Raw genomic sequence first — 26,093 nt, 5'->3', positions numbered from 1 at the left:
AAGGAAATAAAATGTCATAATATTGACTATAGTATATGTTCCTTCTTTCTGACACCCTGTCTCCTTTAGCATACTTCTATTACTTTTAGAAGTAGAAATTAATGATGAACTTCTTATTCAACTCAAATTAATAGTCATTGAAATTAATATTGAAGTCTCTGCATCTCTTGATATGCTCTAGGTAAGCATGAACCTTATGATTTCTCTTTTTTTGTTGAGTGAGTACATAGAAGTTGCTATAATTATGTAGAACCACACCCTCCCTGTAAAACACGCATTCTACAGTCCTTAATCAAGATTGTATAAAGCACATAGCACAAATTTGATTTAGACAAGATAAGGCATTCTCAAGTTATCCAATAGTTTTGGATGACCATGATAAAAACCTGAGTTAGATTTATACACCTAAAATCTGCCTCTGCCTGTCCTTTGCTATTACTACAGGAAACTAGGGATGGGTGAACCTAGCCATGTTTTGGGTCCGTCAAACATCTTGAACTACTTTTCCAATGTTCTGGGTTAGGCAAAACCCAAAATGTGTTTTGCCAAGCACATTTTCTCTTAATTCTTAAACCCAGGAGTATTTTAAGGTAAATTTAATCCATATGCTTCTGATTCATGTACACTAAATTCATCAAAATGTTCTGTCTTAAGAGCTATTTGATGTGCAAGAAGTCTTTTGAATATTTTATTAGCCTTTTAAAGTCAAATTCATTGGACTTTTACATTCAACTGGGCCAAGAACAAGTGAACCTGGACCCCCAAATGATTAAGTTTGGTTGCAAAGTCTAAACCATCAAGGTTTGTGAAGGTTCTAAACTTGGCTATACATAGCTTAATCCTTGGTAAGAATATATATTAACATAATTTTTGCAGAATGTAGATTGTGTAACACAATGAGTAGTGAACAAAATGCAAAATAAGGCATGGAAGTATAAAGAAGCCAAGTGACAAATAATTCAAAGCAGACTGAATGTCTGTTCTTTAGCAAGAACCATGCATGGGCTAACATAATGGAGGATGACACTGCATCTGTTTTCATTTTTCTTTCTTTTGGGAAGGCTTTCTTCTTTTTGGACTGTATCTGGACTTTTCTGCAAGTTCTCTTTCATTTCCATTTTTTGCACAGTCACCTAACTTATAGCTAGCATTGTAGCCTAAACATTAAATTAAAGAAAATTATGTTTAATATCGTATAAAGGGATTAGTTTTTTGTTGTGAAAAAGCTAAAATGAATTACTAACTTTATTTCTTAAGATGTCATTTTATCATTAGAATTTTTAGGTTTGTAAAATAATGAGCAGGTTGACATTGATTATGAAATTCACAAATCAAATTCACTATCAAAGTCCCAACTTCTGTAAGTTTAGACTAGGCAGTACTAATTAAAATTTGTAATAAAGAATAACCTATTTGATTACATATAGGTAAATTCTTTTTGATCTCTCTCATTATTATTTCTATATGATTTAGAAGACCAGACTATATTTAAGATATGTACATAATGGTAGTTAGGGGCTTAATTATGTAAATCAGAAAGCTAAGTAGTAAAGCAGAATAAGAGAAAGTAGAATAAAAAACTGCCATAGAGAAATAATTTATTGCATGCTAAAAAGCTGAGATCTTGATCTTACTTTTCAGTTTTGAAAATTTCTGAAAACTAGACCCAGACATTGAATAAAATAAAAATCAATAATAATTTTAGCATAAGCTTTGACAGTTGAACATGTGAAAAGTTTGTTTTTCCTACTGTTGTTGGCTAAAAAAAGCACTTTAGTGGCTTTCAAAGTATTCTGTTGTAATAAGACACAAATGATGATAAATATCTTTATAATCATTATCTCAACCATCCTATATTCTTTCAGCACTTTCTCAGGAATGCTGAAGAGTGACATAGATGAACACATCAGTAGAGAGTAGGAGTCAAGGACAAGTATATTGCAATGAGTTCGAAATTCTTGACTCAAATAACACACTTAAACATTTCTTTTTTTCCCTTTCTCTATATGCCAATTTTTGTTTAATAATGCCATACTAGGATTATAGTTTTTAAGAGTTAGGGCTTTGGCAGTAATATATTTTAGTTTTCAATCCTCACCAGCTGGTTAACTTTGAAGATTTCTTACTCTTTTTTAATGTCAAGTTTCTCTTCTGTAAAATGAGAACAAAATACAGGGTTCTTGAAATTATTGGAAATGATTAATATACATCAAAAGCTTAAAATCAGACAGACTTAAAAGCATATGATAAGTGCTAAATAAATGGTACCTTTAGGGTGGACAATCTACTTCTGTTTAAATTCTCAAGGATGAGTTATCTACTATGGAAAAAGATAGTGCCTGCTCCGTTTATCCAAGTCTTGCTGTGTCAGCTTGGCTAGGTTACGGTCTCTAGTTACTCAATCAAGAATTAATCTAGATGCTTCTATGAGGATATTTTCCAGATGTGATTAAAATCCATAATAAGTTAGTTCCCTGTAGGTAAGGGAGATTATCCTGGATAACCTGAGTGGGCCTGATCAATCAGTTGAAATGCCTGAAGAGTAGAGCTGAGACTTCCGTGATGGAAAAGGAATTCTGCCTGGGGAGATTTCCAGTCAAGATGGTGGAGTGGTAGGGGCTTTTAAAACAGATCTTCTACTGTTTCTTCTTCTCTGCTTAAACCCTGGCTGATGCATGAATTCACTCAGCAAATACGTACCAAGGGTTTTCTATGTATCAGATCAAGTATTATTCTAGATATCAAGACTTCCGTAGAGAACAGATTACATACTTCTCCTGTCATCACTGAACAGATGATATTTCCTTAGACAAATGATAATAAATACATATTTAAATTAAAATAATAAAAAATGCTTTGAAGTAGAAATACAAATTATTTTCTTATTAGCCTTTTTAGGTCTCATATGGAAACAGTTAAAAATGTTTTCTAGTGAATTTAAATCAGACTTATGTCTTAATTTAGTGACTTTTTTGTTTGTTTCTGTGAATCTAGAATTTCTACTATTAAAAATGCAAATATAGATTTTCTTGTAAGCAAAAAAATTTAAAAATTTAAATTTTCCAAGTTTAACGTATTTAATGAATAAATTGAGATGAACAAGGCAGGGAAGGGCCCTTTTACCTGTGTTAGGCTCTACTGTGTTACCCAAAAGACCATCATTGTCAGTTTTTTTTTATTGTATTACCATGTGGTATGCTCATTCATGTGACTACAACAGAAAAACCTTATACTTTCAGTGGGAAATGTTTAATCATCAAATGTGTTTATCAGAACAATAAAAAGAACCTTTAAAAAATAAAAAGAGCTATCAATATTAAACATGGAAAATAAGAATTAAAATTTTGAGATTTGGAATCACCCTTTAGTATGTTTTTTATTTAAATCTTGAAGGAATAAATAAACACATTGTTAGTAAGCAAATCTGAGGGGGATCTAACTCTTCAAATAGAAAGTGTTATAAAAAATTTTTCAATTAAGAAAACATTTTTTCACTTTCTTCTACACTATTTCAATATTACATGTCAGTTAGCCTTTAGATCATGTGTAATTAAATTTACAAAAATTTATTACTCTTTCTCATTTATAATTTTACAGAATTCTCCAGAAACTAGTGACTTGATTGGAAAAAAATGAACTAAGTTTTCCCTTTTCTTTGATTGTAAACACCCACCTCCTGCCCCTATGAGCAATTATAGGACTATTGAACATATGCCTACTTAAATTTCAAATTGCCAAGCCCTTTTGTGGTCAAATCCTAGCCTGAAATTTGATCAGATATTTATCTACTTAAAAAATAAGCACCTTCTTTAGTTATAAATGTAAATACCTTCTTACTGAATTGAATAAGGTTAAGACAAAATATACACATGGATATTCAATTTGAAAATAACTTTATAAAAATTACAGCTTTTTACAAACATGTTTTTTAATTACCCTGAACAGAAGGAAATATAATTTAGAAATCCTTAATTTCTCAGACTTTAATAATTTTGAAGGTTGAAAGCAATTGCTATATTGTGAATTTCTTTTTTTTTTTTTTTAAGAAAAACACACTGCTATACAATCAGCAAATATCAGCAGATTTCCAGGAGAAACATTAAAGGAGCAGACTTTTCTACACTTTAAGCTTATTCATGTGTAATGAAACAATTTAACTATTATAGAAATTGGAGCCAATACAAGTGGTAATTGATATCATTAAAACTATTGCTTATTACAGATCTTACCAATAATTGCCATGAATGGGTTGTTGAGGCGTCAGGAATATTAAAGGTTATGATTTTTTTTTACTTTTACAGTTTTATATCACAGCCATTCAAATATTTATAAAAATTCAAATATTTGTAATTATATATTATAAATAAATGTTATAAATTAATTTCTCCCTTATGTAGACTTTCTTAGATCCTCTTTAATTTACTCCACTCTGTCCTACAATTAGCTCATTTTCTATCTGAGTCATGATGGAACATATTGCTTTATTGTATAAACCCTCTGAGCCAAAACATTCTTCTCTCATTAGCCTAGTTTCATTGTCCTTTGAAAATACAAGGACCCACAAATTAACAATGCAGAAATATTTATTAATTCTCATGAAAAGGATTTTATGTAAAATTAAGGAAATATAAAACAAGACCCAAGATCGCAATGCATCTCATTTAAATGCTGTGTAATTTGCAGAAAGCTATTAAAGTGATTCTACAAGTTACTTTCCTTCAGATTTTCTCCTTTGTAAACATGCCCAAATAAATCAACTGTTTACACACAACTAAGCAATAGATCAATATGGAGTGAAATAAGGAAGAAAAAATTGAAGGACAATCTGTAAACAGTTAGAAGACAATGGAACCTTGAGCAGCATGGTCCGTAATGAACAAATCATGCCAGACCATGATGATAGGCTTGTCTGACAGAGTTACAGAACTAATTGGATGAAGAGGATGGAATCGATGTCATGTATTTGGGCTCCAGTGAAGCATTTGAAACAGTGGATCATGAACTTTTACTTGCAAATGAATTATAATTGCTTTGGATGAGAACAGAGTCACACGGAACTGGGAACTGGCTAAAAGATCATAAACAAAAACAAGAGATGGCAATGGATCCACTCAGAGGATAACTGCAGCAGGTTTTCACAATGGTCAAAGTTCCGTAAGCTTTTATTTATTGGTGGTTAAAACTATTTTTCCTTAGTAATTTTGAAGTAGAAATGTTTTCAGAGGTACCCAATATAGTAACCAAAGAAAACAATCAGACCTAAATATGAGTTCATATAAATCAATATCTAATTTAGAATTTATGTCTGACTTAAGTTGACTTTTAAAAATGTTTATTATGTAAAAAAGTATGAGTGCTTAATATTTAGGCAATAACTAGTGTCAATAGAACAGAATGTTTAAAATATTTTAGGTATTATTATACATTATACCTGCTTATTGAAGTTCAGTAGCACCTCTATTAGAAACGTGTGAAAGAAAAAAATTAATCATTTAATTTTTATAAATCATGCTTGTGGTTTCTCTATATTTGTTTAAATTAGATGGGTTTTTGTAGTAACAAAAGAACAAAATGACAAATTTAAAATATAATATATACGATACAGATTTTTAACTGCTAGGAGACTATCAGAAAATAGCTGTAAACCAGTCAGAATGGCCATCATTAAAAAGTCCACAAATGATAAATGCTGGAGAGGGTGTGGAGAAAAGGGAACCCTCATACAGTGTTGGTGGGAATGTAGTTTGGCGCAGCCATTATGACAAACAGTATGGAGATCCTTTAAAAATTTAAAAAGAGATTTACCATATGATCCAGCAATCCCACTCCTGGGCACATAATTGGAGGGGACTCTGATTCAACTTATTTACAGAATAGAAATAGACTCACAGATATAGAAAACAAACTTATGTTTACCAGATATGGTAGGGGGTGTGAAGGGGTAAATTGGGAGTTCAAGATTTACAGATACTAGCTACTAAATATAAAATAGCTAAACAAGTTCATACTGTATAGCACAGGGAACTATATTCAATATCTTGTAGTAACCAATATTGAAAAAGAATATGAAAACTAATGTATGTATGTACATGTATGACTGAAACATGTGCACCAGCAATTGACACAATATTATAAACTGACTATACATCAATAATAAAAAGAAAAAAATAGCTGTGAATGTTAGAGTCATTTATGAAAGAAAAGGAAATTATGTATAGATTGATAATGAAATGTGGTAGAATGGCTTTTCCAAAATGTGAGCTAAAAGATAATTTTAGAAGTTATCCAATAATACTTTAAATTGTATGCATTTATATGTATTAGAAAATAGCAAGTGATTAAATGGCATAAACATAATTTGAAATATATTTAAGTTGGAACAAGAATGCCATCTCAAGAAAAATATTCACTGGAAAATGGTAAAATAGTATAAGATATGGTCAACATTCAGGTACACAGAAGACTAATGTTTGGGAAATATTGCCGATGAAAAGTCGTATTGCCTTATACACTAAACAAAGGTATGTTTAATTACATGAAAGAGTAATGTATTGAGATGATACCAGCAAAATTCTCAAGCAAAAATAAGATTAAAATGTTAAATAAAAATAACTTTCATAGCATCCTGTATAATCTAAACATTTCCCAGTTCTGGCCGACAGCTCATATAAACAGTATCCCATTGCAATTTTTTGCATCACAGCAAATGAGCCTGAAGATTCTCTTGAAGATTTAACCTGCGAACAAATTCTTACGTACCCCTTTCAATTTTTAAACATCAACAGAATGAAATAAAAACATGTTTAACAGAAAAGAAAACCATTATTGTCCCCATTGGGTTTACCTTTAAATGGAAAGAGTACATTTGCTGCTTGTAACTGAACTCTTAGTTGAATGAAAACTACTACTCCAAGATTATATCACCACTTATTTTTATTCATAAAACCTGAAAAGATAGAGGCACAAGAAAACTAGAGTAAAATGCGCACATTGAGGAAAAGGCAGATTTAAAAGCATTTTATCCAAGTAGAAGCAATGAAAACTTTTGGTTTACACAGCAGCCTTCTGAGGACAACGGTGGGTTTACGTCACTGGTTGCACTTAAAGTTCATCCTGAAGAGCACTGAGGCCAACATCTAAGAGAGAATTCTCACAGGAGAGATTAGATGACCTGTCATGCCCTTTCCATTTCTTATTTGCGTGATTTTGTTGTGCTAATAATTATTGTTTTGAAAAGAATATTCTGGCAACTTGAGATTTTATTTACAGCCTTGGGAGTTGTCTGGCTGCGTTCATCTAGAACTGAGCTGTCGTGTCCAGACATGGCGAAATCAGGAAATGGCACGTCATGGACCCCAGCCTTTCCTGGAGCATTTCTACTTAGAGAGGCAGTGTTAGTAACCCTCAGCTTTTGGAGACAAAGAATAAGCACTACAATTTACCTTACAGATGGAATAAACATAAAGACATTAACCCTATCTACAAATATCTCCTACTTCACCATAATTCTTGGGTTGAATAAGGTCATGATCTTTGCCTTATTGTATTTTTGCCTGAAATATTGACACATATGTATTGATTCATTATTTCTTCCATTTAGGAAATATTTCCTGTGTCTACCCTGGTAGTTGTGCTAAATATTGAAGACACAGTGATAAAAAAAAATACACATCCTTAATGCCCTCAGAGGGCATACTCAGCCAAATGAGTAATTATAATAAAAGTAATAAGTGCTCTGATTAGAAAATAACAGATATTTTGCAATTATATAGATGGGACACCCAACCCAGCCATGGTGGTCGAGCTGTGAATGTTAGAGTATTTTATGAAAGAAAAAGGAAATAATGCATAGATTTATAGTGAAATGTGGTAGAATTTATTAAGTTCCAATTTTCCAAATTGGATCATAGGCGTGATGATAAAGAGTTTCTCAGAGCAAACTATATATACATGTGTGTATATAAATATATATAGCATATGCAAACATATACATAATACATACATATGCTACATATATATCTATGCTACATACACTAGGCAAAGGGCACAGCTCGTCTGGAGACTCCAAAGTAAGAGAGCATGAAATGTTTAAGGACTTAAAAGATATTTAATAAGTTACAGGGTACAGTTTGAGAGAAAGGTGATAAAAGATTAGGTTAGAAGGGCTCCAAACATTGTCTGCTCTACAATTTGAGGGGCCCCATTCAGGTGGACCATGTCACCCAGGTGAGGGAAGTAGTGATCTTAGCCTAGAAACAGTGAGGATGGAAAGAACTAAAACAAGCCAAGAAATATTTAGGAGGCAAATTAAACAAGACCTAGTAATTGGATATGAAGAGTGAGAGAAAAGGTGAGAAGGAATTTTGCTTGATCAATTGGATGCCTAGATGGTGCTGCCCTTAACTAAGATGAGAAACTCTGAAGGCAAAATCAACTTTAGGTGGAAAAACTTTATTAGGTAGTTTGAACTTGCTGACTTTGAGGTGTGCCTGGAAACCCTAAGTGGGTATTTCTAGCAGACAGCTGGAGATGCATATTTGCAATTCAGAAGAGGAATCTAGTCTAGATATAAGTTTTGAACAGATGATAATTGAAGCCATGGGAATAGGCCTATAGCTATATAATTCTAGATTTATAATAATTATTAAAGGATCTTTACTGGAGTAGATTTTCTAATTTATTTTGATAATCCACATTTTAGCTTAACATCTGCATAATTTATTAAGTTCCAATTTTCCAAAATAATATAGAAATATAGAAACTACAAGCAAGCAGAGCAAACCAGTCAGTTTTTTAATATATACTTGTATTTTCCACAATGGATGTATAATGATTTTCATACACAGGTACAAGTAGGTGCTACTCAATGTCTTTCTAAATTTTTAATTTAGGGGAATGGATAGTAATTGGCTCATTTCTGATAGTTGAAACAGTATTTGTTTTTAAAAAATTAAATGAAAACATGAATTAAAAATATGGAAATCCCTAACTTATTTAATAAAAATATTGGTATTGCCCTTAAACACTTAGTAGGGCAGTTAAAAATATTAATATCGATTTCTATTCTTTTTTCTCAGTCTACCCTATTGTGAAAATAACCATGAATAGTAAAGTGCCACACTACTGATAGAAGGAAGAAAGGCAAAGAAGTCACAATTATGAACGAAGCTGTTTGCATTCTGGGTAAGTAATAATTATTCATTACTTGGCTATAATTAATGTTTTTGGTACCTTGCAAAAATGAGAAGTGAGAATGACTTTAGTAGATACATTGTTCTTTATGACATAGATTGTTGTGAACAATATAGCATGGTTCTGTACATTGTTCTGAATTTGAAAATGATGATTTATTTTTGATCACTGGCATGTGGCTATGTATACAGAAATCCAAAACAAGTGAAGCAATCAGTCCATCAATTGGTTATTTTGTTTACATGAAATCAAAAGAGTTAGCTTGACTGATTTTCCCCCTCCTTGGATGTTTGGGCATGAAATATGTAACCCAGATGTCAGCTGGGGCCACCTTGTCTTCCTTGAGATCTAGATAAGATTGCCTTGAATCTTGATACCCACCTTGTGGAAGGAGGAAACAGTTCTCAAAATGTCAGTGAAATCCAGGTAGCCTCAGTGCTTAATGGTTACTCTTCCTCCAGCCTGTCTCTGGATTTCTGTGTTTCCTGTCTCTTTTATCCACCAAATCATTCCAGATTCACACTCTGAATTCTTTTTTTCCTCACAAAACAATAACGTAGCCCACGCAAATGAAACATTGAGTGTAGAGAACTTTTTGGAAGATTGGGACAAGGAGGGATTAAGAGGGCAGAAGCATTTACACTGCCACAGGAAGAATGCCTACATTAAGTATAAGGCCACCCTGAGTCCTTCAGCCATCCTTCCTGATGGGCATTTCCATCAGTTCGTCAGCCACTCTGGAAGTGTGCTTTGGAATAAACTCATGAATTTATATATACACCCAAAGATTTAGATAATAGTATTGTTTGTAATAGCAAAAATTGAAACCAAGTTTCCTTATATAAGAGCCTGATTAAATCAATCAGGATATTCCATACAGTGTGATACTGAGCAGTCATTTAAAATGAATGAAAATCAGCTGATTTTTCAGTAGAAACGCTACAGGCTAGAAGGGAGTGGCAAGATATATTTAAAGGGATAAATGGAAAAAACCTACAACCAAGAATACTCTGTCCAGCAAGGCTCTCATTCAGATTTGATGGAGAAATCAAAAGCTTCAAAGATAAACAAAAGCTAAAAGAATTCAGCACCACCAAACCAGCTTTACAACAAATGTTAAAGGAACTTTAGTCATCAACCCATAAGAAAAGAGAACAAAAAGAGGAAAGAGTAAAAAAAAAAAAAAAAAAAGACCTACATAATATTGCTTTGACAGTGCAGGGTCTTTTTATGGTTCCATGTAAATTTTGAAATTGTTTGTTCTTGTTCTGTGAAAAATGTTGTGAGTACTTTGACAGGGGTTGTATTGGATCTGTGGATTGCTTTGGGTAATACAACCATTTTGATAATGTTGATTCTTCCAATCCAAGAGCACAAGATATCTTTCCACTTGTTTGTATCATCTTCAATTTCCTTCATCAGTGTTTTACAGTTTTCAGAGTATAGGTAACCTCCTTGGTTAAGTTTATTTCTAAGTATTTTTGATGCAGTGGAAATGTTTATGCCAGTTATAAAATTCTGGTTTTGAAGTGGGAAAAAAAAATGAATGAAGGGCTGCAAATGGCAAAATATCCTCCTTTCTTACCGGTGAGTTGCATTCCATTACATATATATGCTGCACCTGTGTGATGTTTCAGATTTTGGAAGTAAATAAACATATAATGAACTGGAAGAATACCCCCCAGTTATAATAGCAGTTCCTTTTAGGGATACGAACTGGGTGAGTGGGAATGACTGTTCCTTTCATTTTTATACGTCAGTATTGTTTAATTAAGTTCAATTTAAGTAAAAGTCATTTAAAATTAATTAATAGTACATAGATTCATTTTAATTAATTAATTAAGTAAGTAAGTAAGTAACTCCAAAGCTGTTCATGCCTTAAGTTTGGGCCAACCCACCTTCCTGGTGCCCTGCCAGCCTGCAGTCTGTTCCCAAACCAGATCCTTTGCACTTGTTCTTCCCTCTGCTTTGAGTTCTCCTTACCTGCTGCCTCGCCTCATTTGGGTCTTGATTCAAATGCCACCTCTTCAGAGATGCTTTCTGTGACCATCCTATCCATCCTAAGCCCCCTAATCCGCCTAGTAATTCTGTCTTGTTGCCCTGTTTCATTTGCTTCATGAAACTTACCACTCTTTGAAATTATGTATCTGTGTGTCTGTTTGCCTGTGTCTCCCCTAGTAGAACATTAGCCTTATGCCAGCAGTGACTTTGTTTTGTTTGTTCCTATAATTTCAGTGCCTAATAGTAAGCACGCAGAATGATGAAGGAATGAATAAGTTAAGGAGGGGAGTCACATGTCCCCCCTGGGTCTTATCTTCCTTAATCCAGAGTTTATTAAGAATAAATTCTTTCCTAAGAGGAATTCATGTGTCAGTTCTTAAATATTACACTTACTTTGTTTTGAGTATTTATTAATTGATACCATGTAATTTAGACAGGAATCAAGACGGAATAAATTTTAATAAACTTGCTAGAATAAAAATAAGCATAATTATAAAAAATTGAACCATCAGTAGGTACTCTACATATGCAGTATTTTAGGTAATCCAATAATCATATGAGATGGACCCTATGATGATATTTATCATATTATAGTATAACTGACTTCAGATTCTCAGAGGACTCATTCTCATGAATCTCTACAGATTTTCTTGATTGAGCAAGGCATGTTTTATGAATTTTTCCCATAGCTGGAAAGAAAATAACAAGATCAACTAGATTTTTTTGAGCAAATTAGTAAGATGTAGTCAATTGAATTATAGATACATTCTAGAAGGTAAAGATTCTGTTTTTCTCAGCATATTCACATCCATTTCATAGAATCATCAAAATAAACCAGTTTCAGTGTTCTGTTGATAGTGATTACCTGTGTTTGAGAGTAGTTTATAGGCATGGAACAGCTGGAAAAAAACATTTTTTAAGGAAGACTTATGGAGCTATATGCTGCAGGTAAGACTGCCAGCCTCTCCATCTTTCCCCAACCCATGACACCACCAGTCTCACCACTTGATCTGCAGTGAGGAACAAAATTCAATAAATAATGCACAATGGGAATCAAATAGCCACTTTGCCCTTTAAATAAATCACAGTATGTCTTTTATTTCTTCTTCCCCTCAGTTAACATCAGAAACACAAGCCTGCAAGGCCTCCCATCATCATGCAGAATCTCAGTTTCTACATTCCCTGATCTGACCAATCAGATCATTCCAGGTAGTGGTGTCTCTATTTGTGTTCACTGAGATCTCCTTTCCAAAAGTATGACTGTCTTTCGCCTCAGTCATGTTAGGGCCTGATAATCTCAGACTTGAGTTCCACCCTTTTCTCATCCAACCAATGCTGAGACTAATCAAGATAGAATGTCCTCAGCATAGAACATTCTGTCACAGGAAGGTGAGTCCATTACAAGCAGTCTGCTTAAGGAGAGAACAGAGTTTACTGCAGGGGTAGTAGATATGTAGAGTTAGAGAGACAGAATAGACATGGATTCAAAATCTATTTCCTTTAAGTAGTTTGGACTGTATTTTCAAGCTAAATTTTTAAGCAGGGATGTCTAATTCATGGTCACCCTGGTAACAGTGTGGAGAATGGGCAAGAGCCTATGTTTTAACTGTTCCTTGGAACCAAAGAGTTCATTGGAGGTGCTAAGCACAATCTTCAAACATTTAACCCAAATGAGATTTTTAAAAAATAATTTAACATTTAAAAACTATAATTAATATGCCTATCAGTGGAATAAGTAGTTACCTTTACCACTTCAAGATAGAAATAAGGTTAGGAGCAGAAAGGTTCAAAGCATCTTGCTGTAATAAAGCCTGGTTAGTGTTCATATCTCCATCAGGAATTCTCAGTATGTGGAGTCAACTGCAGGTCCCCTTACATGAGCCATTACTGAGTGAGGAAGCACCAAAATGTCTCATCACAGAGACAACTGGACCTATCAGAGCCCTGCCAGGCCTCTGGGGAGGCCTGTGTTGCTGACACTAAGCCACTGCCTTTCCATGATGGGTTCCAGGGAAAGACATGAGCTGGTGCCCCTGGGCCTGTCTGCTACCACCTTGATAGTAAAATGGGAAATGTTTTTCTTATGAAAAAATGCACATGGTAAAGAATTTTGAATATTGGAGACTTCATCGTATTAAGAGGTGCTGCTGGGTTAACTCACTTGTTGTGTGTTGAGCTGAGAACAAAGCTCTCCTGACTGCCTTTGAACGTTTATTTAAAGTGCTTTAAAAAATATATTTGATCAGGCATTTCTTGCTCTGATTTTGATTTTGCATTCAGCCTTTGCTTTCATTGTGGATGTTCGTTCATGGTGTGACCCATCCAGCCCTGTGACAGTATTTGAGTCAAACTACTATTTCTAGACCCAGCCTTCGGGAATGACACACATGACAAGGTGCCGGCAGAGCAGCTGGGTGCAGGTCCTCAGCGTCTTTAATCATAGTTGGGCTGTAATAAGTGAATGCACGATGCCTAGGGTGGAGATAATATAATATTATAGTTCCCTTTGCATTTAGATTAAGTTTAGATGCTCTTTTTTTAACACTTGACTGTTTTTATATTTTATTATTTCATATTTGACAATGTTACTGAATATTTTCAGTCGTTTCTTTTTTGGTCTAGCTTTTATCGACAACTTTTTCATAGGAGAGATGAAATAATTACCTTTGAAACCAGAAGTGGATTTTTGGTTATAAACAGAAAATTAAAGATGGCATTTGATGACGGCTGTGATGAGAGTGATTAGGCTGAATAAAATATGATAAGTTATAGCATAAACTAAATTCATAACTAGTGAAAAATGACTTGAAAATAGAATAGCACATAATGGCAAGAGCTCCTTTTTTAAAAAAAAAAAAGTGCCCTAGGCTATGATGTGGGTCACACTTCACAATACCTTTAGTTCTGGGCAAGAGGGGCCCCTGCCCTGGATCCCATGCTTTAGAGGGTCCTATTTTTGTCCTTCTGTGGCTACATCCCTCTCCACGAAGCATTTGAGTCCTTGGAATCAAAGAGACAAGCCCCACTGAAGCCCACAGCTCTGGTTCAGGCTGTCCTTTATAAGTCATGGTTCCTGGAATTCCCTGCCCTCAAGCTCACTCCCAGGACCTGCTGGGGGCTCTTACCTGGATCATCCTCCCAAAGTAGTTCTATACTGTGGTGTGTACAACCCTAGGACTGAAAGGTGGCCCAGGTGTGACTAGTGGGTGTCTATGGAGCTTTGACATGCAGCTGAGGAGACCCCACGCACCCTTGGAGAGCCCCTCAGGGTGTGGAATGAGCCAGCGATGGCAGGAGAAGGAGGCCAGCCTGCAGACTGGGAGCCAGTTGTTCTCATGCCTCCATGTGTCAGAGCAGGACTCTGAGGGGCCCGGAATTCTAAGTTCAAACTGGTGGCCATCCACATCCCTATGAGCATATATTTGCAAAATAAGAGATAGAGCATATTTTGTTTACTGTCATTTTCAATACCTTTAAATATTTAGAATTATGGTATTCTTCGTGTTCCTTCACGTTCCAGATCCTATAAATGTCAAGGATGTGCCTATATGGGATTAAATCCAAGCCATTCTTACAATAATCCTGTAAGTGCGTACTATCATTTTCTCTACTTTATAGAAGAGGGAACTGAGGCACAAAATTGTTAAACAACCATCTAAGGCCACAAAGCTAGTGAGCCAGGCTTGGGGTGAGATGGTTGGCTTTGTACTTTCTCTTAAACATTATACTATGCTGCTTCCTAAAAAAAAAAAAAAAGTGTCGACAATTCTCACAGCAAATTCCTGGATGACAAGAAAGTAAATGCTAGTAATTCATTGGGATTCACCTTTTACGTAGTAAAAATTACCTAAATCCATGATATATTTTATGTTGTGAAATTGGTAAATGTTATTATAGCCCCTGCAGTTACAATGTCATTTTGAAAGAAAACGTTCAGAGCATAAAATTGAGGCTCTTATCTTCTTCTCATCATTCACTGAACAGCTTAATGTTTTTTACAGTATGTTTATTTATATACATATAAATACTTGTGCTGCTCTTAATAGTATTGGATAAGTCCGTATAAATTCTTTACTAGACACAAACTTAAATTGTGAATTTTTCAGTTTCCTATAATCATATTGACAGTAAATTCCAGAAATTTCCTTTTCCATGCTAATTTGGTCAATGCTTTTAGGCAAGGTACTGAATCAAGTATTTCAAGTGAGACAGAAGAATAGTACCCTTTTTTGTTTGTTTTCTGATAAAGTAAATCCTTTGGGTAATTATTCCTTAAACAAGGGTTGCATTGCTTTGTATACCTTACCAATACCTTTAAAGAGCTGAACTGATTTAATTTGGCAAAGCTTTGCTTATAGCTGCAGATAAAGTATCAGAAATGAAAATGAAAATAAGAACCTAACATTAAAACAAAATAAAAATGACTATTTCAAGACATTGAATGGATATTTGACAGATAAATACTAAGTATCTGAAATTTTAAAAATATACCATTAACTATTTCATAGTGTTACAGATATATTTAAAATTTATTTCCTGCCTAATGGTAAATATTTACCCAATCAAAGAATCTATTCATCCACTCTCTCTAAATTGGATACTTACTAGAGAAGTGTGAATTTGTAAACCTTACAATATGACTTAGATACAGATTTTACTTTCAAATGTTCTTTTAAGTTTTGACTCTATTTAACTGAACAATAGGTCTGTGTGATTCAGAATTTTCTTGATACTGTGTAACCAAGATAAAACATAGAAATATGTTAGATGTTGAGGCTGTAACTGCCACTGATAGCCATTCTCATTGACTGATGTGGTAATGTAACATTATGTTTATAAAATATCCCTTTTGTTTTATTTATGAACCCTTGTTGTGTTTCATTAAAAATATAGCTCTGCTGTTCAAATATTGGATGAGAAAATAGACACCAAGCAGAGGATACGCAGGAGTTTAGGCGAGAGCTGCTGAGGGCCAGAGGCAGACTTGTGGGGTGGGGTGGGGATGGGAAGGGAGCTGAGGCATAGGGGCCCATGAGGTCACCCTGTAACTGTCTCTGTCTAGAACACATGCCCCATGTAACCCTCTTTCTGCAGCTACCTGCTAATTTGTCAAGATTTACCCAGAGAAGACAGGACATTCAGAAAAGAGAATTACCCCATCCATTTTAAGACCCAGTACTGTATAGATTTCATAAGAACCCTTTCTCCTTGGCTGGATGACCATCTGAGCATGCAGAATTATAGACCGAAGAAATAATCAAGTCCATTGTTTCTAGGTGACTGAAGTTGCCTGATTCTGATAGCACCATCAGGCCTTCTTTTCTCTTTATTCTTAACTAAATACACACTTGGCTTTTTGTTAGCAGATGTCTCACAAAGCTAATAGCCTGTATTACCCCATATAAAGGGAAATTTTTAGTGCCTCACTCCATTGACTAATAACAAACATCCATTAAAAACTTTACAGATGAATATAATAAGCAAAAAACCCAAAGAAACAAAAACAACAATAATAAAACACTTTTATATTTATTTCCCTATTTTTCTCACTTGTTTCCTCAAAGTGAGGCCTTGATATTCAAAGAACTGGGGCATGGAAGAAAATCAAACTTGCTGTCTCCTGGAAGATCTCTAGTGCACACCAAAGTCATTAAGTAGTATCTTTCTCTCCCTCAGATGCACTGGCTTGGGGGTGGGCCTTCCTCTTTGTCTTAGTATGGCTACTGACTTTGTTTACTAATGACGTATTATTGCCACAGTTCTACTTGTTGGAACATTACGGATTACTTTTTCTTAAATTTTAGATTAATATTACATTCTATGTTTGCACATCAAATTATGTTGGTCTCTTCCCCCTTTAACTCAGAAAAGAGTTTGTGACGTATTGAACAAAGGGACTGATTTGAAGCTTTTTTAACAAAAGAAGCACTGTTAATATAGCCTCATACCTTCAAATTACATGATCATTGACTGTATACAAATATTTCCCATTTTGGCAGGCCCCTCGTGCTGAATCAAATGGCAAATCGTGAGTATTCCACCTTTTCTTTTTGAAAGAAAGAAAACCATTTGTAGTTTAACTGAGGGGACTGCCTTTCATCTTTCACTTTGGCTATGTTAACATACAGGATGTGAAGTTGAAAACTGAAATAGTGTTTTGGTAATATTATTTAAAATCCCACTTTGCCTGACTATATCACATAATAATTCAGAGGTGGCTAAGGAGAAATCTGAGCAAGCCAAATCATTGACTTTCTCAATTGATAGAGAGCCTCTCTGAGTTAAAATATAAATCACATGTATTTTTATTCTCCTAAATAGGATTACTAAGCTCCGTACTAAATGAGTGCATTCTTCCCTGACTTAGTAAGCGAGGTACTATCTGAGGCAAAACAGCACGGAGAATGTTTACTTGCCAGATGGGGAGGATAAGGCAGTTGGGATCCCATCCCTGACCTGACATGAGTGGTGTGTGCTGTGCCCTGTCCTTTGGTGCCTCAGCAGCTACTAAATCCCACTGTGCTTCCTATTGTTGGCTGACAAGAAACAGAAGCCTCTTCCCACAAGTGACTGGTGGCAGATGGATCAAGCCAGTGAAACGCTATGCCCCAGACTTTCATCTGCCCAGCTCTACGGGGTCATTACAAAGTTGCTTTCACACATTGTTCCTCTTATGACTGCAATTCATGTGCAGTGTGGCCAATAGTTAGTTTAATTTAGCAAGTTTATTTAAAACACTGACTATAGGCCTGGCAGGGTGCTGCTAGCCTTCTGAAGGTTAAAAAAAAAAGACATGAACACAACATATTAGCTTGTTGTGTTTCATTTTTAAAGGAAGTAATAAGTGTAAATCTAGGAAGCCACAGCACTGAAATAAATCAAGATCACTCGGTCCTCTATTTTCTTGTAGATTAACAAACTCTTTTAGGGGTAATTAGTGAACATAGCAGTTAAACAAACAAAAATGATAAACGCGGAAGAGCATGATAAATGTTAAAGTCTTAAAAATTTTGAGTACACGTATTGAAATTTAAGTCATGGATATTACTATTAACTTTTTGGTTTTAAACGCAGAATTACAGAGGCGGACTTTTATTTAGTTCTGAGCTTATTTGTATCTACCTCTTTGTCTATCCATCCATCCACCCACCATTCATTCATCTATCTGGTTACTTACTCTGTTTTCAAGGTTTTCCTTGGTGAGAAATGAGTTTCTGAACCATTTATCATACCCACAATTAAAAGTTTTCATTTAAACCTGTTGATAGAGGAAAACAGCTTTGAATCAAGCGTATTGCTCCATTCTAAGAAAGCCAGCTGGTGGGCAGTACTGCTCAAAGGGCGGCTGGCCAAAATATCCAAAAAAACAAAGGAAAATCTTATTCTACAACTTTTATGAGCCCACAAAGTCCTTCCTCTCTTTAAAGAGCTCTCTCACTTTTATGTTTGTGTGTCATCAGTTTTTTTTCTTCTTAAACATTTTGGGGGACACAAACCGGAAAACGTTATCTGGTTTCAGACGTGCACCATAGCCCAAGGCAGGACGGAAAACGGAGAGGCAGCTCTGCAGACTTGTTCTCTAGATGCAAGTGTGCGGGAGTGTCTTGCTGCACCTAATCTGGAATCAGCTAAGAGTATTTATTTGAGAAAACCCAACAAGTAGACACATTCAGTGGACAAACTGAATAAAACTCAAGTTACGTTTGCTGTTTTACAGACCATTAGCTATTCCAATTCCCAGCAATAAAACAAATGGTCCGTCCTCTCAGCTTTAGACCATTCCATGAGTCTAAAGACTAATAAGACTACTTTATCTGAGATTTAATACAAAATATGCATCAATTACATTTATTTGAAGATGGGCATTCACTATAAATAACTTGTAAAATATGCCTCTTTAAAAACCCAACACATCAACACATTTTTTTTCCAGACCAGAATGAACATGGGTGGGCCAATTTTTGTTTAATTGTATATATTCTTTCCAAGTTAGTGCTTTGAAAAAGTGATGAAATCCTTCCTCACTGAAAAGCAGAGTGAAGCAGAAAAGCCATACCAATCTGAGTATGACATCTAAAAGGTGACCTAAGTGAGAATTACTTCTTTATTAAATAATTTCCTGCTTTAAAACATCTTAACAGTCATAGACCGATTCTCAAGTTCTTTTGGTGGCAAGTGACATGGACCTGATGAATTTTATTGCGATTTGAAACCCCCAAGTCCAGTTCTTTGACTTGGGAACATTATTTGAGTCTTTTGAATTCACAGCTTTCACTGAGAAATTTGGACTTAGTAGGTTTGGCAGAGCCTGGGGACCTATATTTTTATCATGGCCGCAGACATGCCTGGGAATCCTGCCAATCAAACCTTTGCCAGGGTGTATAAGTAATTTGTTACTAGTTTGTGAACTGAAACATGATTGATTTAGTGTACAGTCCCAGTTTCCTAATAATTTTGACTCCATTGCATTCAAGTGTTAGTGTCTGTTTAAAAAATACTGTCCAAAAACAATTTCCATATTTCCTATACTTTCTACCTCTAGAAACCTTTTTATCTTTTAAGTTGATGCAAATACTGCCACATCCACATGGCTTTCCACTATATCATAGTTGAAAGTGGCCTCTCCCTGCACTGACAAGAATTGGTCTTTGACAGAAGTGATTTCACTAAAAAGCTGTTTGGTGTGATATGTGTGTCTTTTGAGGAACGTATCTTTCAAATTATTGTGGAGTCTACTATCAGGATATTACCACATAGCATCATAATGAGGATCAGAACACATTACTCCCCCATAAGAATATTTGTAATTTTCTGAAGGCAGTGCGACAGAACAATTAGGAACAGGGATTTTGAAAACACTGCATATGTGAATATCACAGTGTCATTACTTACAAGCCATATGAGCTTGGACAAGTTGCTTAATCTCCTTGGCCTCGATTTCTTCATCTGTACAATGGGGATAAAGTTTAATGCCTACCTAATAGAGTTATTATGAGGATTAAATGAATTGGTATATGTATAATTCTTAGAATAACACCTGGCATTTACAATGACTATACTGCGTATTTGCTATTATTATTTTTCATAAGTGGTTTGTATTTATGTTATGAATTCTGAGAACCCGTTCTTCACTTTTATCTCTTCTCATTGACTGAATATCAATTTAAAGCCAAGTTTGTGACCTGACCATAACAAAAAGGGAACATTTTTAGCCTTATCCTTTTGTCTCTTCTATTGTATTTATCTCCTATTTAATTTATTCAATCTTATATAATTTTATGAATTCATGGAAGCTTCTTGATATTCTTTCTAGAAAAAAGTAGAGTATATAAAAATAAATAAATTCACATTTTTTTTCCTTTATCCTGCTAATTGAATTGCACAACAACATGAAGGAATTAAGGAATAGCCTTATTCTAGGACAAAGCAAAATATAGAAAGTTGTCGTTTAAACAGAAAAGTTTGAGAGGGGGAAATTATGTATAGAATAAAACAAGAGGGTCACTGTGTGACAGTAGACAATTTTCCTCCTAATTTGCTTTGCTGTCATTTGGAGAAATATATACAGTTTAGTGTAGCTATCCAGTGTGATCAACCATATCATTTTCAGTGGGTGGTTGTTCCTCTGTGACAGGGGATAACATGTTGGAATCGCTGAATGAAATTATAGTAAAACTAATCTGACAACTTGTAGGCCCATTGCCATAATATTCAAATAGCCTCCAGGCATGCACAACACAGCTATTCATAAGAAGTTCTGGGGTCTTTTTGATTCTGTAAGTGGCTTTGTTAAACTGCTGTCTTATGTTGAAAATTTTAACCATAAGAACAACAAAAACACTCCTCTCCACCCCCTTTATAAATAGCACTGGATGACTAGGAATAGGTTTCTATCCTTGAAATCTCTCAGAGGCTCATAATGTTTTTGCAAACCACAATAGCATTACTTCTCCACAAGAGCATTGTGTTTGTAGTTTATAATGTCATCTGGACTTCTTGATTGATTTATAGCATAGTTATCCAGACATCTCAATTCATTAACTGAAGTATTTTTCTCAGCTTAAGTCATGTGTGCTGTCAAATACTTTTCTTTAGTTCTCAGTGATGCCCTGATGCTGGAATCCTGCAAATTCCAGATTAGGAAAAGATCTTTCAATTCCGTGACTCATGTCCCCAACTTTGATTGAACAAAACTATTCACCCAAAGACTTAGACTGACACTTAGTGACAATAACTTTCGGGTTGAGAGGGTAAAACTATCAGAGATGGCAAAGAGCAAGCCCCGCTTGAAGAATGATTCTGGGCCTGGAACCCAAGCAGCGGAATGTGAGAATCACATATGAATTTAATTGCCAGCTATTTAACTCTACTGATATTTTTTCCCTCATGTGCCAATCCTAATTTTTCTGGTCATTAATAAGTACAGAAACCAAAGAAATCTGTCATTTAAAATATGTGTTATTATTATACAGTGATTAGAGATAAGAGAAGTAATTCCAGAATTTATAATCTGGTGCACAAATAAGTGGGATTAGAAAATTGTACATAGTAAGCTACGTATTAAAACAAAATCATAACTGCTCAGTAAAATTATTATGCTAGAGTAAAAATGACTATTGGAAAAAATTCTAACAATATTCTTGGATAGTCATGGTAGGCATTTAGATAATTAGTGTGTGGAAGAAAAAAGAATTGCAGTATTTTGAGAAATTTTAAGAAAAATCTTGGCTACTAAGACATTTATTTCATCTCTTATTTTTCATGTTCTTATAAATTCTTTGATTTTATGTCAGAACTTCTATATGGTCCATTTAGAGTCTGGGAGACAATTATTGATTTACAAATGTTAGTGATCTTATGAAGTATCTTGCTTTGCTGAGTAAGAGTGATACATATTTGGAGGTAGAATCTTGCTTTTGGAGTTCAGCCTGCAAGAACAATTTTGTCAAAGAGTAAAATTCGGAAAATAATGTTAGAAATACTTTTGGATATTCTTACCTTCAGAAATTTCAGTAAACTTCCACCACTTTTTTCTCAACTAGCTGATTGAAATGAAGATTTAAACTTTATTTCTAATGATAGCAATTGTCTGTGCTTTGGTTGACTTCTCATTATGACCTTTATTTTAAGTACTATATATTTCTCCTTTTTATATGAGGAAGGAGAATGGGGAAGGTGAAGCTGTGCATAAAATATGGATTTCTAATGACTCATGTATATCTTTTAAAAAGTAATTTATATCTTCCAATGCAAATAATCTTTCTGATTTAAAGCCTTCAGTTAATAGTAAAAGTAATAAGTCTGTTTATGAAATCTGAAACATTAATATCTCACTGAGACAGTTTTTAATGAAATAAATATATATATTCATGCTGATTGAAATTTTATATACTAACTGATATTTATAGAAATACATTTAGAAAAGGAATTAAACACACTCTGCAATTTCAAAAGGCAAAATTATTTGTAGCCCGATCAAAGCCATTTATACAAATTACATTGATAAGTGGGCATCAACTTTACAAATACACTAGTATTCTCAGAAGAAATTGTGAAAAAATTATAAATTATGATCTAGAAGAAAAAGAGAGTACATCTTGGCCAGAAACTGAAACCCAATGGCAATCCTTAGTGTTAGAGGATTGTACTTTTGATTACAACTTCTGAGCATTCTGTAAACTTGAGCAGTTTACACTTATGGGATAAATTCATGGTCTTTATGCCACTGGATCTGATTACAGTCTACTTGCTGTTAAACATCTTATGATGGGAATAAGATCTCTTTATTCTTCCTACTGATTTTTCCATCTTAACTGTATCTTGCATCTTTTCTTAAATTTCTGGGCATAAGAAGGACCCCATGACTGTACAGCTCTGTAGGTTTCTCTGGCTAATTATATCTGACATTTAGCATTTCTTTCCTAAAATGGTAAGAAAATCCACAGGGAAGCAGGATTAGCCTTTTATTTGGCTAAATGTCTTTAAAGGATCAGTACCAATAAGTCTCCATTGTAATCTAGAACTGGATTGAGTCTAGCATTGGAAATTCTAGACATGTGCCTTGGGTAAGCATCTATATTAACCTCTCTAAGCTTCAGGTTCCCCATCTTGCTAGTGAGCATAATACAGACTTTGTATTTTGCTGTTAGTATTTAAGTAAGGTGAAAGTCCCTAACAATAAGATCTGGTAAGTAGCAATTGCCAGATTTTCTCTTCTGATTATATTCATACTTTCCACAGCCAGACAGACACAGCTATTATCACTTTTTGTGCTTCATATTAGCTGAAGTTTACTATTCCCTGCTTTATGTGTATATGCTTGCTTTATATCTGAAAACATTTTTGAAGGCAGAGTCTATATTCCCTTGTGTTCTACCAAGTTGTAGTAACAGAGAGCTGGGTGCGTAGTACTTGTTGAACATACCTGCTTACCAATTGGTTGACATAGGCCAAAACTTCTTCAAGAGTACTTTTAACATATAAATGTTCTTAGATGTTTGCTCATTGCCATAGGTAATTAAGAGTTGCCCATAAGAATTTTATCTCTAATAGTATGGAGTACAGAGGATGAAAGTTGTGAATAGAGAGGAAGAAATAATTATGTTAAAATGAAACATGTTCTTAGCTGTACTAGTAAATGTCTTCTAAGCACAAGTTAAAAATACCGCCATTTCCAGTAACATGTCCCTACTCTGAGTAGCTAATTCTATTATACAGAGTTTTAGAAGCTGCCAGGGGTGGTGGAATGAAATTCTTACTAGAGAGTTATCTAACATGAAATATCTAGAGAAAACTTCAAATTTTATAATTCACTGAAACAATTACATTAGTTGCACATAAATTTCTCTTGGTTTTATAGCATAGGACTTCAAAGAAGGATAATTCTAATTCACATAACTAAAGCATGCAGATTATAGTGTGTGGAGCGTATACAAGTGGCGAATTATGATTTCCAATTGCGTTGGGAGGAATCATTCATTTCATAATAGTATTTACCACATTCTTGGCAAGCTATCTAATAATCGAAGGCCTGTTGTAAATAGCCCATGTTATTTCCAAATAGAAAATCATTTAAACATCATTCCATTTATTTACCAAAAATTTTTATTTTCCTTTACCCACAGCCTAGAAATATAGTGTTTATGTGAATATAGTTTCCGTTAACAGAGATAGGCAAGGCAAATTTATAGCACAATTCAGATACTAGTAATACAAAAAATTAAAGAAGTCCACCTTCTTTGTAAATTGGCTTTATGTCTGCCGATAATATTATTCAAAGTTAATGTAGACTCTAGGGTGGGATGCTAGACTTGCCAATGACAGATTGGAAAGAGGATTCTGGAACATTTCAAGGGTAAAAGAAAATAGGGCTTGACAGATTAAAGAGCCCTGAGCTGTGCTCACCTTCCTCAAACTGCCCTTTATCAGATGGATTAATGCAGTCTTACCATTGGGAAAAACAGGCTGCTACCTGTGACAGTAACCAAAGAGCTTACTGAATGTGGCCTGGCATTAGGAGGGGAAGAACGGGAAATGTTTATTTCCCCTGTCACTATCCTGAAAGAAATAGACAGCTGTTCGCCAGTGGCTTATCTTAAAATAGCTTCATTAACACAAAGAAGCAAGTTGGAAAATAACAACACAGGGACTGGAGAGTCCAAATGCCAAGAAAGTGAGACATCTGGCCCAAAAGCTTATTTACTGAGAAAATGTGAGTTAATTTGCAATTTGTCTTGCTTTTAAGAAGGGGCATTTTAGGTCAGATTCATGTCTGATTAAGTAAAACTTAAGAAATGTTTCTGGATTGTTATTTTAAAACTGTATTGATTAGAATGTTTTAATAACTTTTTTACGTTAAATTTATGAAAGTATAAAGTCCATAAAACAAAATGCATCTGTATTAACTGTACATGAGTTTTGAAAAATAGATGCCTGCATAAACACCACCCTGATAAATTTCCAGCACACATCCACCATGCCCAAAAGTTCCCTTACTCCTCTTTGCACTCAGTCCCACTCCCTTATCCTTGACCCCAGGTAAATGCTGATCTGCTTTATTATGCTACAGAATAGATTTGCCTCTTCTGGATTTCATATAAATGAAATCATCCAACATGTTCTCTTTTGTGTCTGGCTGCCTTGACTCAGTGTAATGTTTTCGAGCTTTCTACATGTTGTGTTCCATTTGTATCAATTAAAATTAATATAAATTGAATGTCAATTAAAGTATTAATTTCATAATATGGCGATTGAACAACTTGCTTCCAGATCTACTTTTTGGTGCACATTTGTGTTACTTCCAGTTGTGTACCATTATGAATAAAGCTGCTAGGTGTGTACGCATCCTTTTGTGTACTTTTGTTTTCATTTCTTAGGGTAAATACCTAGGAGAGGAATTGCTGGATCATATGATAAATACATTTTTAACTATGCAGAAACTATGAGATTGTTTTCCAGACTTGTCACACCACTTTACATTACAAAGAGCCATGTATAAAAATTTAAATTGCTGCACATCCTCACCAACACTTGGTTTTTCCAGTCTTTATAATTTTAGTCATTCTAGTAATTATACAGTGGTAACCATTGTGTTTTAAATTCACACATCCTTCATGAATAATATTGGTTATTTTTTCATGTACTTTATTTGTATATCTTTTTTGGTGCAGTGTCTGATCAAATATTTTGCCCTTTTTTATTGGGTTATTTGTATTACTATTTAGTTGGAAATTCCTTACACGTTGTAGGATATATGCGTTGTGAAGAATGTATTCAATCCAGGGCTTATCTTTTGATTTTTGTAATAGTTTCCTTCAAAGAGCAAGAGTTTTAAATTGTAGTAAAGTTTAATTTATCCATTTTTTACTCATCAGTGCATTTAGTGTCCTATTTAAAAATAT

General features: G+C 34.4%; 1 long non-coding RNA gene across 1 annotated transcript in view; it reads left to right on the top strand.

Moving 5' to 3' along the window:
- The window catches only part of LOC140689786 (uncharacterized), a 107,628-nt gene extending 98,456 nt beyond the window's left edge, over nt 1–9,172 (top strand). The window contains exon 3 of the long non-coding RNA XR_012064896.1: nt 9,078–9,172. This is a non-coding gene — a long non-coding RNA (uncharacterized lncRNA). The remainder of the gene's footprint in view (nt 1–9,077) is intronic.
- Nucleotides 9,173–26,093: the final 16,921 nt, after the last annotated feature.

The sequence above is a fragment of the Vicugna pacos genome, chromosome 3 (genome assembly GCF_048564905.1).
Source record: "Vicugna pacos chromosome 3, VicPac4, whole genome shotgun sequence".
NCBI classification, from domain to species: domain Eukaryota; kingdom Metazoa; phylum Chordata; class Mammalia; order Artiodactyla; family Camelidae; genus Vicugna; species Vicugna pacos.
This window is presented reverse-complemented; position numbering and strand designations above follow the sequence as displayed.